General features: G+C 39.0%; 1 protein-coding gene across 1 annotated transcript in view; it reads left to right on the plus strand.

The window, feature by feature from the left end:
* Positions 1 to 794: 794 nt before the first annotated feature.
* The window catches only part of LOC121900794 (BMP/retinoic acid-inducible neural-specific protein 3-like), a 50,035-nt gene continuing 35,037 nt past the window's right edge, over positions 795 to 15,792 (plus strand). Inside the window, exon 1 of the mRNA XM_042417330.1 lies at positions 795 to 1,698. The gene's annotated coding sequence lies outside the window, so the exon portion shown is untranslated. The remainder of the gene's footprint in view (positions 1,699 to 15,792) is intronic.

Consider the following 15,792-nt stretch of genomic DNA (forward strand, 5'->3'; position numbering starts at 1 on the left):
GCATATGATACATCACCCTAACCCCACACAATAGTCTGTGTTTGTCAGTATTGATAACATACATGTGCAACACTATTTTGAATATATATTTAATATTTAAAGCTTATAACTATATAGAATTCACTTTTATCCATCTTGAGGTACCTATTCAGATCACTGAGAGATTTAAATTGAGTTTCAGACAAAAGGCTCTTTTTTTCTCCCTGCATATTAATTATTCCTGCAGAGCAGTAACAACCCATAAAAGACAACAGAATATGCCTTCCTGACCAATTCAAACACTGCGAGCCCTGGCACTGGTTTTGATCAATGAAATGAAATCAGGTGCCTGGGCATACAGTTTAACAGGGCTGATCCCTGTTGCTATAATGTGTGTTGTCATAGTCATTATGAAAATGCCAGCATCTATTCATTCACTCAGTGATGCTTATAGTCTCGGCTGCATGGTGATTTTAGCAGAGCTGCCTTTGCGGTGCCACTTAATGACTCATGGTTCATGCATAGGCATGCTCCACAAGACAAAACCAAAGAGGATTAGGCATCATGCTCAACACCTTCGTTCTTTTCTAACTAACGTGACAGCTCAGACAGATAAGGACTTAAATGTTGACGTCCTCTCCGGAGGCTCTTTTAGAGTGGACCAGCCAAGCAGTTATGGGAGGTATTCAATTAGCTTCCTTTGCCCATGTCTTTATAAATAACTGCGGTATTAAGAAGAAGAAAAAAGACAATATTGGGGCATAAAGTTAATGACAAGAGTGTCATTTCACTTAAGTGCACACTAGCGCTTTTCATTTAAAGTAAGAAGGAGAGAGGGAGACTTAACAAAACGCTTGTTATTATTCTCGCCGCGTCGTCTACCTTAGTCTACCCTCCTTTGGCAGCTATTACAGAGGGCTACTTGTGTCTTAAACATGTGACTAAGTGAGAGAGGGGCACAGGAGAGAGCTGAGGCGCCCGTGTCTGTTATCTGCTGCTGGGCGCCTACCTACAGTTTCTACAGAATCTGGCTCCTCCGCTCCTGAGCTCCTCCAAACAGCGATGCGGAGTAGGCGGGTCAAGTAGGAAAAAACGGTGCTGGGGTGGAAATTATAACGGGATATTTAACCATCTCCGTGGGGCGTCTGTCCGCGTCCCGGTAGCCGCATTCCGTCGCATCTGTCCGACGTTGGACCCAGCCGTTTTCTGGCTGAAAACAAATGCGCAAACGCGTCTTTTTAATCTTCTAATCGACAGCCCCTTTGCGCTCCTTGAGTCTCTCTCCTCCTCTTCCTCTCTCTCTCCTCCTCTACTTGTCTCTCCTCTTGACTACATCTCCTGCTGGATGATTTCATTTTGTAAAGTCATTATCCCCTCAAAGGTCAAAGCCTCTGCTTCTAGGAACGCTGAATTACACTGGGATAAGCCGACTTTCACCCCCAGCGCACCCGGGCTGCTTTCTCAAAGTTTCTCACTGGTGTAGAACCGTGCGACGGATTGGTCCGGAGCAGTCTTCCTCACCGATCACATTTACCTGTTTTCGGATCCCTGAGTGTGTGTACCGGTGTTTTTCGGAGTGCTGTGTTTTCTTCGGAGTTGCTATAGAACGTCAACAAACTGAAATGAGTTTCTCTACAATTTCGGCAGTTGAGAGCCACCGAGATTCACCAAGAGAATGGGAAATACTGAGTTAAACTTTACCTGCTGTTCCTAACCGCGGTGAGTTCTTGTAATTATACATCTTTTTTGTCGAATTTGGATGGGTGAATATAAAGTAGAATCCTTAAACATTTAAACACTCTACCTGTGGACTTTCTTCTTATTTCTCTGGAAAGATAACTACATAGCAGCAGTGTACTTGACCTGGATAGCGCTCTGAAATCTGCTGTGCTGTGACATGTGTGAAATGCTTTCTGAGGCTTGACCACAGTGTGAGAGGAAACTCACACAGAAACACAAATACACTCAACACATCTGCTCAAACGTGACTACAGCCTGACACCGGCACATGCATACAAAGACATACACACATCTACTGCAGCTTTCAGGAAAACATACACAGTATTGCTTTTCATGCCTTGTCAGTATAGGAGCACAATCAGACTTATCTCCTCCCTCTCTCACTGCCTGCCTGCCTCCTTCCCACCTCCCCCATCACCCACACTGCCACCCTTTATCTGCCTTTCCAACAAACATCTTTAATCTATATTCCTTAGGGTGTATTGGCATTCTCGCCTGTAGAGGATCAGATTTCTAACACTGATATGTGCACAGAGCATGATTTGCCAAACACCAGTGAGGCAGAAAACCCAGATCGCTTTCAGCTTGGAAAAAAAGAAAAGAAAAAAAAAAAAGAAAGTCCCACTCATTTCATAATTATACATTTCACCCTCAAGCGTCACCCTCGAGGAAGGCACACATGAGTCAGGGCAGTCTTATGGGATCGTCAGTGGAGGGTCTGATACTGAGCCAAATGCCCTTGAAGAAAACAAATAACATTTTAAATGCAATCATACTGGCCCAAGGGCAGGCTGGCATAGGTGATATTTGTAGTATTTTACATTTAACTTTATATTAAACCAGTATCTTAGAGTGAATAACCCACTCCGGAGGCAGGAAGGTTGTTTTGTAGCTGAGCTTTATGGTGGAAAAAAAACAGTGAATCACTGCTGTAATTCTCATTGCCACTTGCCAGTGTTAGGCAGAGGTGCCAAAGCTTCAGACTGTTTATAGGGCCACAACAGGGCCACTGTTCAGCGATGTCCTCATCTATCCTGGGAGACTGGTGAACCCGACCGTGTCCAGGCCTGAAAGGCACACTGTCTCCTCCTATGAAAAGAGAGATTTCTCTCCTTGTATTGGTCACCTGCCCCACAAACAGAAAGAAGTTAACAGTTCCAGTTCCAGTTTCTACACTTTCCCTCTGTTAGGATGTCCAGCCCGACTGCTTGCATGCATGGGAGTGAGTGGATTTGCTTGTTTGTCAGGGTTTTGATGACAAGACCAGCTGCCTGAGATGAATACTTGAGAAGAGACAAATTGAGCTTGAAAAACACTTTTACACAGCAACTGTGACTGAGCAGGGGACCATAGGCTTCTAGACTAATGCCAACAAGAGGAATTACATGCCTGAGAGGGCTCCTTGTTCTTACAGTTTACTGTCGGGTGGCTGATAGGTCCGAATGAGGAAATCATTCGTAGATGTGATTGCTGAGGAGAGAATAGGAATGGAAGGACGAAGCAAAAGGAACACTGCCACCCTCCTCCCACAGCCACCGTAAACACAACACACAGGATTGAAAAGACATAAGTTTGAATGCAAAATGATTCTCCATCATTCAGTTTGGGGTAGAGGGGTGGTTGGGACGGGGTAGAATGCTAACAAGTGTTCGACTGATAAGGGTATGGCACTGATTTAGCATTGAACACCTTCATCATTGTCAGAATCACGATGGACAGTTTTTACTTAACAATCAATGCATCATATTTATTTATTTTTTATTATTATTCCACACATTGGGTCTCATGCATGAATGTTTTCTTATTTTTCTCTTATATTTGTTCTTGCAATAAGAGGAAAATAAGAAAATCCTACGTTGGATGCAAGAAAGTCCTTAACTGCCTGAACTTGTCGTAAATTGCTTGTTTCAGCCTGATAAATACCACCTGCTCATGAGGATGTGTGGATTTGTGATATGTGATCATTAGCATCATCCACACCCTTGAAATTGTCATATAAGGCTCCATGTTCCACTCCGTTTGTGAGCAAGATTCGTTCACAAAAAGTTCCCGAAGAGTAAAAGGCTTTATACATATATATATATATTTATGCATATTTCACATATGCAGTGGTACGCCATGTCTTATAAACAGACTTTACTGTGTAAAATCAGTGGAGTTCCACTTTAATGAATGGAGGGCCCATGCTGTGTGTAATACTACTGCAGTGTATTTGATCATAACTGCTTTTTTTTCTGGGAAGTGGGAGTTGGAAGAATTAAGTAAAAATGAAGTCTGAAATAAGAAGATAAGTGAAAGAAATAACGTAAGGAAGATATTTCAAAAAAGAAAAAAAAGGATGGAAATAAGAAAAAAGATTGATTCTGCAGGGTTTGTGGTATTTCAGGGTCAAGTTTTGCCAGGATCTGCTCAATATCCACAGCCCATTATTTTATGATAATGAGCAAACTGACGAGTTTGACTTCAATCTAAAATGACGGAGTGGAGCAGTTGGAGGGAGAGAGGGAAAATGTGAGCGATGAGAAGATGAGAATAAAGCAAAAGAGTACAAAATCTTAAAAGAGTAAAAAATGTCTCATTGGGGGATTTGAGACTGACTAGGGTGTTAAAATAAAATCTCTCAGATTAAGACCGACTGGGGCATTAAACTAAAATCTCTCTCTGAGGCGAGTGGTAATTGAATGTTGAGTCAGAACATATTCAGTAAAAGCACACACACTAAAGGACAGGCACGAGACTGCATTTATATCAAATTTGTAGTCAGTCACAAAAAGTAATGTACTCAATTTCATATGTTTTACAAGATAAAGAGCAGATTTTGTTATTAAAACAGGCAAGCATTTAACTAACTGTAACCATGGTCAAAAACACTGACATAAATAATGTTACGCTAATGTTAAGCAAATTATTGTTACAACAAATTATGGTTAATGCTGCCTTCAAATTTAATTTTATGGTCTTATTTTTGACATGGATAATAGAGCACTCATATGACTGGCATTCACATTATCGTGAGAACACTGTTGCTATGTGACTGACCGAAATGGACGTTGTCTTGTTTCCTTTTCAAAAATGGTCAATCATTTATTTTCTCTGCCTTTCAGAGAAAAGAAAAGGGTAAACAACAAAAGTAATTAAAGGGGTACTCCAGCAATTTACTATTGCACTTCTTTAAAGGTGAGGGTTGAGGGTGAGATTTAAAAGATGGTCAAAACTGATGCTGCACAGGTCGCCAGTATTGACTTTTAGTCCCTAGTATGGGTCAAACTCCAAAAACTTCTATTTCCCAGCTAAATAATGTCTTTCATTGTATGCCAATTTCTTTCAAACTTGACTTCTCCATCTTGTAGGGATGGGGGAAAAAAAATCAGTTCTTAGATGCATTGCGACGCGGATGTGGACTATTCTGCACCGATTCACAAATGTCAAAAATCGATTTTCTAAATGTTACTTAATAACATGATGTTGACAGAACAAAAAAGGCAGAACTCAACTGCGAGAGCAGTGCAGCACCCAGACAGTCTACAGCACGCACACACTAGAGTTATCTTGTAATTCATCTTCACCAAATGCAGCAGTTGCCATCATGTTTTGATTTGATTATTACCTTTGCGAGACAAATGGTAAGTATATTGTCAACTTTCTACGCTGTCACTCAGAGACTAACATTAGCGGAGCAGAGCAGCGAACTCCAGCAGTAACAAACGAGACTGGCTGACCAACACACACTGCAGCATTAAACAATTTAAACCAACTCTGAGGTGAAGAAAATAACTCAATGCTCTGTCTGTTTCACCTCAAAAACCCTGCACCCGCTCAGCATCTTGGACAACGATGGCTTTCCCCAGAGCTAACAGTGCAGCAGAAAGGCTGCTCTTCACTGCTGGAGATATAACAACACAGCAGAGCACTCCACCTCCCCTTCATTTTGTTATTCTCATACAGGCAGGAGACTGTAAGATGCTTTCATATTAGTTCATTCTTTTTTTAAATGCATTTTTACTCAAATTTTACAAACATAATATACAGTAGTTACAGAAAAGAAATAACTTACATCACGAACACAAACATGATTATACAAATTACAACAGACATACCACACATATACATACATATATATATATATATACACCTATACAAACATACATACATGTATATACATGTCAAGCACTATATCTAATTGTAGTACAAAAACAAATCACTTCTACAGCATTTCAAATTAAATATGCCATTCTATAGAGGGAACTAAATGAAAAAGCCAGACAATATTAATTTATATCATAGAATAATCACAGCTCTGTAGCCCGAGTTTTTGATATTGTCAGGATCTCCAGTTTATTTATGCCTGAGCTCTTTGCTCTACATTTCATAATTATCCTTTCCTGCAAATAGTAATGTTTGAGAAATAATATGAAGGAGCTCAAATCCAGCTTTGTTGGAGTATCAAATTATATTAAGTTTGCAAAGCAACACAAAAGTGTTCAATAACATATTTTGATCATCTTGACACTTCCAAATAATAGTGAGAGGGGAGAAAGGGAGAAGGATTGTTTGTTCAGATAACCAATTCACCACCTGCTGCCAAAAAGATTCAACCACTGGACAATACCAAAATTAATGCATAATATCCTCCTCCTCATCATCACAAAATCTACAGATATCCTCAGTTATTCTTCATAGCTTAAGCATTTCTTTTTTGTCTGTAATATCTTACAAAAAATGAACTGGAAAGCCCATAAATAAGTAGAGCGAGATGACCAGTAAATACACCTAAAAATGTATAATCAAGGAGTGTCAAACACATTTTTCTAATATATTTAATGATATGTATGAGAAGTTATATTCTAAAAGGACATAATGAAATGATATATATCAGAGTTGATTTTACATTTCCACCAACCGTTTGTAATTTCTAATGCAAGGATGACATCACCTAAATTATCCTGAGAGTTTTTGATAGTAGTTCTCCATAATGACGGGATTGCGGGCAATAGCTGCATATAGCAAATGCCTTGTACATATATCCCACATATAATTCATTAATTAATGCAGTTAACTTCTTAAAATAAAAAGGCTGCAGACCATTTCTCTTAATTGTCAGTTATGTTCATATTGCATTTCAGTCGAAGGACACCAGTGAATGGTTTGGCACACAGTATACTGGAGCAAGAGACTGAAAGCGCCCCCTTTTCTTTTCATTCACTGGAGAATTGTCTTGAGAATCGAATCTGAATGGAATCAGAATCAAATTGGGAGATTCCCAAAGATTCCCATCCCTACCAGTTTGCCATTCAGGGTTTCTGTCATTTCTGTCATTGTCAAATTTGTAGTCTCCAAACTGAAATTACTCAAGCGAATGTCACTGGAGTAATTTTCTCAGACTTGTTAAAGCTCCCTCTTGAGCCACTGAAGACTTTATTTTCACAGGCTGCGTAATTCTAACTCTGACCATTAAACTGATCTTTATGTGTAAAACTAGTGGAATGACCCTTTAAATACAAGTGAAAAGTAACTTCCATAGGCACCATCCTTTTTGAAAACATCAATATACTTCACAACTCCTGAGTTCTGATCTTTTAGAAAATGTCCACTTTTGAAGTTATGAATACCATATTGGAAGGCAATTGAAATGGCTCCTTTCATAACCACTGTAATCACAACACCACTTGAAGGCGGCTTCAAACAAGACGACATACAATCTGCTTTCTGAAAACATTGCATACTTTCTACATCCCTCGGCCTACCTCTTCCAAACTGAAAGGACACGGAGCAAGAATAGCGGGAAAACAGTGTTTAACTCTTTTCCATTTGTGGGTATTAAAGAAGTTACTGTAGCAATAGAACATACCAGAAAAATAAATACAAAGCCAGCCACGAGTGAGAAAGAAAACCATCCTTTTAATTTAAGAGCAACCTTTGTCCCTGTTTGTACAAGGCCACCAGCAGAGGAGGTCTATTTGTGTTTTACTGTGATTTATAGAAGCTTCACTTTGCTCTGTATGTTCTCAGCCACTCAGTGATATGCAGCCATATAAAACCGTGCAAGTGAGAAGTTTACAGTCTGGCTAGCAATCATTAAGGTGACTTTTCTCCTGTTTGCTTTCAACTTGAGTTTTTTATGTACAGTACCTAAACAATGATTTACTACAATCCCCTCGCAGATCAACAATTACACACTTAGTTTTAACTCGCTACACATGTACACATGTATAGATACTGATATAGATCACCAGTTGAGTAATTGATTGTATCCACCTTAATAATTAATCTCCCATTACTGCCACAGCCACCAAGGACAACACACACATACATGTACTATATACAGTCTGACAACCACACACACACCTTCTGCCTGTGCTAACTTAATTACATTGCCAGTCAACACTCAAAAATCAAGGTCTGTTTTGATTTGATTTTGAGGAGCTTGGGCAGACACGATGCAACTTTTTTGGATGTTTCTTTTTTTTCATCCTTGCATAATGATGTGATTTTTTGATGTCTGTGTGTGAGGTGACAAGGCTCATTGTTATCCATCTTCCATAATGAATTGTCACTGTATTAAAAGAGGAGGGATTGTTGTGTTTGTTATCAGTTTATTGCTTCATCTAGCCAAATTCCCTCCTTGCTTTTGTGAGAGAAAGGATTTGTTGGCCTGAGCTATTACTATGCAGGCCTTGAAGTTATCTGCTGTGGAGTTTCTCCCCCTTAATAAGCCACTGTATGATTTTTTTTTTTTTTTTGAAGAGTGTGAGAAATATTAAATTGGATTTCACATACGCTCCTTTAACAGAAGTACATACTGTAACCAATGGTACCACTGTAAAATCCTGCGGTGCATTTGTGGCAGTAATATAGGCCTACATTTATTTATCTTCTTTGTGGCTCCACTGTTGATTAACTGCCTTCTTCTCATCTCATTTATGAAGAATACAGAAATCTCATTGGGTTTCATTCTAACATTAACAACCATACTAACAGCAAACAAACTCTTTTAGCACATAACCTACAATACTTCCTTGAGAAAGATACAGTTTGTGTCAAAAAATAGATCTACATGTACAGTAGTCTACATCATTATAGCAGCTGTAAATAACAAATGTAAATATGTATTTGTATGTATGTTGCGTGACTACACAAAAACTAATTTGCATACAAAGAGGATTATAGGAAATAAAGAATATTGCAGCTAAATGTAAAGCACTATAGTTTAAGGCAAACTTTACAGTGATAAAAGCTTGAATTATTTTTTTTGGACATGAAGACCAGAGTGGGAAATTTTTTTAAGATCTGTCTAAATCTGTCTTGAGTGGTGGAGGGAAAGTTTTTGTTTAGGAAGTTCGATCCACAACATCTTCTGGAGGCTCAAAAGTAAATTTAGGCATCCACAGAGCAACACCTACACAAGACTTTGTGCAGAAAAACACAACCTCACAAACCTACACACTTTAATTTGACCTTCCCCACGGCAACCCAGCTCTGCTGTTTCTTGTATTATGCATTGATTCTTCATGTCTGATGCTTACATATGCATGTTTGCAGATCTTTACATGTGTATATTCATGATAGAGCGTGTGTGTCCATGTAGCGCTAATATAGTGACATTTTTTTCTCTTTGATGTTTCCTTCTCAAGACACCATGGGAGCTCATTCTTTGTATTTGTTTAAGACAGCCGGATGAGTGCAACTGGTAAGTCATATTATAATTTCACAAAGGCTGTGTTTTACCTCCGGCACTGGTATGAGAGGTATTGTTGACAGTTGTAGGAGTGAAGATAACTGGGTTAATTAGGGCCAAAAACCTCATTAGTCAGCATGGAGGGGAAGATGTAAAGTTTATCAGTTCCTGTTTCCCTACTTTGAGGATGGTTTGGGGGTTGGCTCGCAGACAAGTTACAAAGTGGATCCTGTTGAAGAAATTCTAATGAAATGTTTTAATCAAACCCCCCCCGCAAAGTGTGCGCCTCCCCTACATCGCTTTCTCTACAATCGTTTTCCTTCAAATGTGTTCAAAGTGTGAGGTATCACAAAAAGAGACTCATTTGAATTTGCATACTTCCAGTGCCAACAAAGAGGATCTGCTGTGGTGAGTGTTCCAATCATGGATATGGACAAATATTGTTGGAAAGCACATACACATACATACATACATACATCCACACACACAAAGCTCTGGTAGGTGACCGTTACAGCTCTGGCATACCACATTAAGCAAGCAGATGTTTAGAGGCTGAATGCTCTGTTTTGTCCCAGTCTCCAATGAAAACGGCTGCTGAAATTCTCAAGAAAGATTAGGCTTGGGAGTTCCCACATCTCATCAAGTTTACTGTATCCTCTAAAAGGTGAGAGTCAAGCTCCAACACTGCAGTCAGTGGCCAGGCCTATATCTCTAGAGGAAACATGTAATTCTGGCAGTCACACAAAGTTACAGGATGTGCTGCAGCACAGCCTGAGAGACGTGCTCCGAAATTTTGTGAAGACAGATAAATCCATTCAATCACAAGTCTAGCAGATTGGTAGGAAAGGCCAATAAATGAGTTTGTTTTGGATGTTCTCTTTAGCAAAATCAATTGAGATATTAACTTGAAGTGGCAACACTGGCAATTTAGTTAATTTAGCTCAAGGAGTCTGTGAGTCAATCATATCATTTCGAACAAGCTCTGAATAACGTCAAGAATATCTGCAATCATAGTTTCTATGACATTATCTCTTTTACTTAATGAATGACGGATTTGCAAGCAATTTATTTTTTTCTGAAGGCTGCCTGTCTCAGTATGTGTCTAGGACCCGACATTAAACAATATTTTATTTCCATTCTTTCTTGATTATTCAGAGAAAAAGTGGAAAAAACAAATAGTATTGTCTTTTCACACAGGTTTCAAATAGCTGGAGGACATGCCAAGCCGACACTACGCACATCATACCTTAATGTAACCACCAGTAGTGCTTGTAATGAAAAATGTCTTCACTTTCTCATCGTTTCATTGACTTTTTTAACATTATGCCTCAGGGAAGAACATTTTTTAGATAGAAGTTATGAGCATTGTCTTTCATTTTTGCTTGACTGGTTGTCTACTAACATGGGTTCTAGTTTTTCAATCTGATGTTTTCAGAACTGCATGAAGTCGCTGAATGAACTCACTATGCAAAGTAATGTGTTCTTTTTTCAGAAAGGAAACATAATAGTCTCAAGAACAATGAATAGAAATATATTTCACAATTGCATGATTCACCTACATGAGAACTAGGTTTTGGATTCAATAGAATTGGATTGAATCAGAATCCAGTATTGAATCCACAAATTCAATTCAATCTTTTAAATGTCTAATTGGACCTATTTAGGATGGGCTTTCAACAAATGTAAGTATTTAAACAGACAGATGACTGACTGACCTTGAAACATTAAAAAAGAACTAAACGTTTTGCCAAATAGATTAGATATCTACTGTTAGATATATTAAAAAAATCAATCATTGGACCAATCTGCAATGCACAACGTATGACCAGTGCCAACATTTAGTGTCATAGCAGGAAGTAGTGTGGCCTTTATGTAGCAAAGTAGAAAGTAAGGGTATGGAGTTTGGAGTGGTGGACGGTTGTGTAAAGTATCCTTTCCCAGCTGTAAGTGTCTTAGTTGCCTTTACTTTACCATAGCCATACCATCTTTAAATGTAGGTTTTTAATGCTTAAAATCATTGTCATTGAACGTTATTTGCTGTTTTGCAAAATCATCCACTATCAATGATCTTTTCTAGTGATAGGGTTGATTAAATGACTATCTGAATGATTTCTACAGTGCTCTTTGCAAGTAAGGAGAGAGAGAGGAGTTATACTCAGAATAAATCCAGGTATTTTACCAACTGAGAACCAAATCCAACATGAAGTGTTGAATGAAGATGTAGCCATAATGAGTCCAAAATCTCCTTTTTATCTAGTCCTACAAGGCTGACATTACTCATCATTTGTATTTGTGAAAATTTTTTCAAATCACTCTCAGAGAACTTGCATTTTAACGACAAGTTTTAGTTCTAGTTCTAGTGAATGACGTGCTTACTCAGCCATTTATCTCCGGGGCCTTTTGGTCAAGTAATAACAAGATATTAAATCTGACTTACATATGATGGGAGTCATCACAGAATACTTGAAGCATTTTTGCAGCTGAAGTATTTGATATTCAGTGGTGCTTACTGAATATAGCTCACCATTATGATGGGCAGTGGGTGTAAAAATGTTGTAGAATTTGATCCACTGTTGGCAGCACTTCACTTGAACGGTCATTTGTTCAACACCCTCCTTTCTCTATCAAACTGACAGAACAAAAAAAGACTTCCAAACTGATATTTCTTCCCTGCAGAGATAAACAGAACCTTGTCATAGGTGTCATTTAAAAGATAAATTGCAATGCCTGTGCTTTCTCTCTACTCAAAGAAACTTTATTGGTGATCCTGTGCAAATTTGTTAGACAGTTGTTCTTTGTTATAGGTATGGAAGAAAAATTGAGCATCATATGACAAGGCTGAGGTGATTGTGCATGGGGGCACATGCTGACTGTAAATTCCACCAGAGAGCCATTTCTAAACCTTGAGGGCTCCATGACAGATGTTTTCAGAAGCAGTAAAGAGTGCTTATGAAAGCGCATACAGCTTTTAATTGAACTTAAAATTGTGATTACCTTGGTGCTCTGAGAGTATGTCTGGTAATATTTATAATCTACAAAAACTAAACAGTCACTTGATAGCCAGAACTTACATGAAAGGGTTTGAATTTGCTATATGATGTCACGTTGTGTCAATATTATTCTTGGCATTTGCCTATTCAGGGAATCCAAGTTCTCATTACATTCTTGTGTGGGAAAATCTATCCTCTCATCATTTGCACTCCTCTCACAATTCCGTTGAGAGGACCTCACAGGGACACACAGAGCTTTCATTTTATACAGAGGTCCCAAACAGCCTCAGGTTATTGCTGGCCCACGTTGTGCAAAATCATATTTGAGTGGATCCACTGGAGTCCCAGTTCTTGCCTACTGCTGGAATTGAAAATATCTTCCTGTTATATCAACCAACATTTGATTTGTTGTTTCTAGATTGTGTGAGGACTTCCTGCCTCAAGGAGGAGCATTTGCTAACATTGTCTGATGAAAAGCAGTGTTTGCATAAGGTTGGAAATGTGACATAATGCCCCTGTAAAGTGGGAATGGCATGTATCTGATATCATCCAGGCAGCTGATAACAAAGGCTTAGTGGATGGCTTTGTTTGGGTGATAATGTGATTATAAGGCTGACGCAGACCTGTCTGGAAACAATGAATGTTTACAGACAGGACTGTCATAGCAAGTGTGTAAAGCAACATGGAGGATGTGAGTCAAAAGTGGGATTTAGATGTATTCCAGAATGCAGAGGAGGAAGAGAGTAGGTTGTTTGAGTAGGGAGAGACACAAAACAAAGACAAAGGAGTGTGAGAGGAAGGAAAAGAGAACAAGCTAGCAACACGGAACGAGAGCCCAGCCCAGAAAGAGAGAGCTCAGTGTTCTCCGTCACTGTTCTCCTGCATCAGCTTTTTGGACAGCTGCCTGTTGGATGATAGGATTAAAGAGTCTTTTAATATGACCTCTCTGCTCTATTCTGATATTAACACGCCACACACTCCCCTCTGACCAAGGTCACTCTATACACTACATGCACCATGTTTCACCTATAATATTTAGGTCATATTTAGTCAGAGTATAGGCTAAAGGTTTTAGATTCAGCTAAAAAAAAAAAAAAAAGCTGCAATTGTAGCTATTTTGGGGCCAGTTTTACTGCCGCATAGACACGTCATCATGGTTGTCATACATGATCATGCAGGAATGTATTCTTAAACCTCCTCCTATATGGTACTGTGCCATCATTTTAGTGTCACATTTTGTCAAATCACACACAAAGTGGCGACCGCTTGCTGTGTGGCGGTTCACAGTTGAAGGAATAGACGGAAAAGTGTAACGCTCAAGCTCGAACAGAGAACTTAGCAGAAGAAACAACAACAGTAAAAACTGGGAAGACAGACATCTCTCACAGTACGAATAAACTATTCAACACTGCTGGAATGAGAACGGAAATTGCTAAAGGACTCGTTCACAGTTTAACTGCATCAACAACAGAGGAAGTTAGTAGCAGTGCTGTGCAGAACTGTATCAAATTCATGCCTTCCCCCTACTTCATGCCGCATATAAGATCAAATGTAATGTGTAAGCAACAAAGACTTGAGACTGGAGACTTAGACATGATGCAGACCTAAGGCAAGGACACATATTGCGGTTATAAGTCCAGTTATATGATTGATTTGGTATAATGACTTATTGAACCAAGTTGGATTGAGTGGATCACACTGTGGGCCAGTTGGTGTTGACAGTTGGGAAATAAAATACTATAGTGTGTGATATTTAAAGATTATTGAAAGATTAAGTCTCTGTCCATTGTTACTGGCCAGATTATTTTATTGGTGTGATTTTTACAACTGGAATCAGGACCAAAGAGCAAATGGTAAATTAGTGCGGTGCCATGAAAATTATTTAATCAGGTTTCAGTGCGGAGCCACTGCTTAGCCGAAGTTCACCTCACTCTAATGAAATGTTCTTCTCCAGCTCCTCGTTGCTCACATCTCTCCTTTCAGGATCTTATCTAAATCAAGATTTTTCCTTTGTTTCTTTGCATTTTTACAACATAAATTAGCAAGAGAAACAGTTTTTGATGCGTGTCTGTTTCTGTTTTGGTATAGGAACAAAGGATTTTAGGGGTTTCCTATTGATCCAACTTTAATCATTGTATACATGTCGTCCTTAGTATCATCCATTCTTTTCAGCCCCTCAGGAATAAATTTATGATTTAAGTCACAAAAATTAAGATTTGAGACCTGACTTGGACTTCACTTCTCTAACACTTGACCTACTTGATACTTGCCTCACTAAAGACTTAATTCAGCATGAGTCTTGACTGAGTCTCTAGTCAAACTAGACACTTAAGTCTTCAGTTTTCTATACTATAGAGCTTTAAAAGGAAAATATTCAAAAAAATATTTGAAAGACTTGGATTGTGACTTGCAATTAGCTAACTTGTGACTTGACTTGACTTGAGACTTGACTTGTATTTGCTCCAAAGGACCTACAAAGGACAACTCTGGTGAATATGCACATGTCAACTCAGGAAATAGATGTCACACAGATATATAATTATTTAAAGAAGGTGGAAGGCTAAGGCTACATTCTCCCACACACAGTGGGGTCAAATAGGCAGAGTCAGAGGAGCGATGACAGCGATGTCAGACTGAAATCAATTTCCAAATTGCCAGCTCATCTCATCTCATTAAAACTACAAAATTAAACTCCTCCTGCATGCTTAACTTCCAATAATTAACCCTTATCTCTGTCTCTTCCTGTGGAGGATTGTGTAATAATATTGAATATCACATTTTAAATCAGTTTTTGCACTTTCTATCCACCCCCAGCTGTTGTGCGTTCTTCCCATGCTGTCTGCTGTGTTGTCTGAGAATGATTTTTGAAACCCACACACATGCGAGCACACACCCACACGCACGGTCACATGGCTGAGTTAACTTGACAGATTGTCATCAGAATACTGTAATGGGACTCAAACCCCCCTACACCCCAACACACACACACATACACACACACACACACACAAATGCACAGCAAAGCAGTGTGTCACTGCGGGGGAGATGATTGACAGGGCTTGAGATGGTGATAGAGACTAATGTGAGCCCTGGACAACAGTCTGAACAGCAGGTAGTCTGATAAAACACAGAAACTAAGATTTTTTATGTCAGCAACAAAAGCGTGTCTGTGTGTGTGTGTGTGTGTGTGTGTGTGTGCGTGTGTTTGAGGGCTTGTCTTGATTGATTTGCATTTGAGTACAACTTATAATAGATCTGCTGTGGTGTAAAACAAGTGTTGTAGTACGATAGGTATAATTTTGAAAACAGCAGCACAGCAATTATTGCTGAAGTTAAAGGGATGAATTCACAATTCACAACTTCTACCACTTTAAAGCACTTGCACTATATGGAAGATTTTTACATCAG

This window comes from Thunnus maccoyii, chromosome 7 (genome assembly GCF_910596095.1).
Source record: "Thunnus maccoyii chromosome 7, fThuMac1.1, whole genome shotgun sequence".
NCBI lineage: Eukaryota > Metazoa > Chordata > Actinopteri > Scombriformes > Scombridae > Thunnus > Thunnus maccoyii.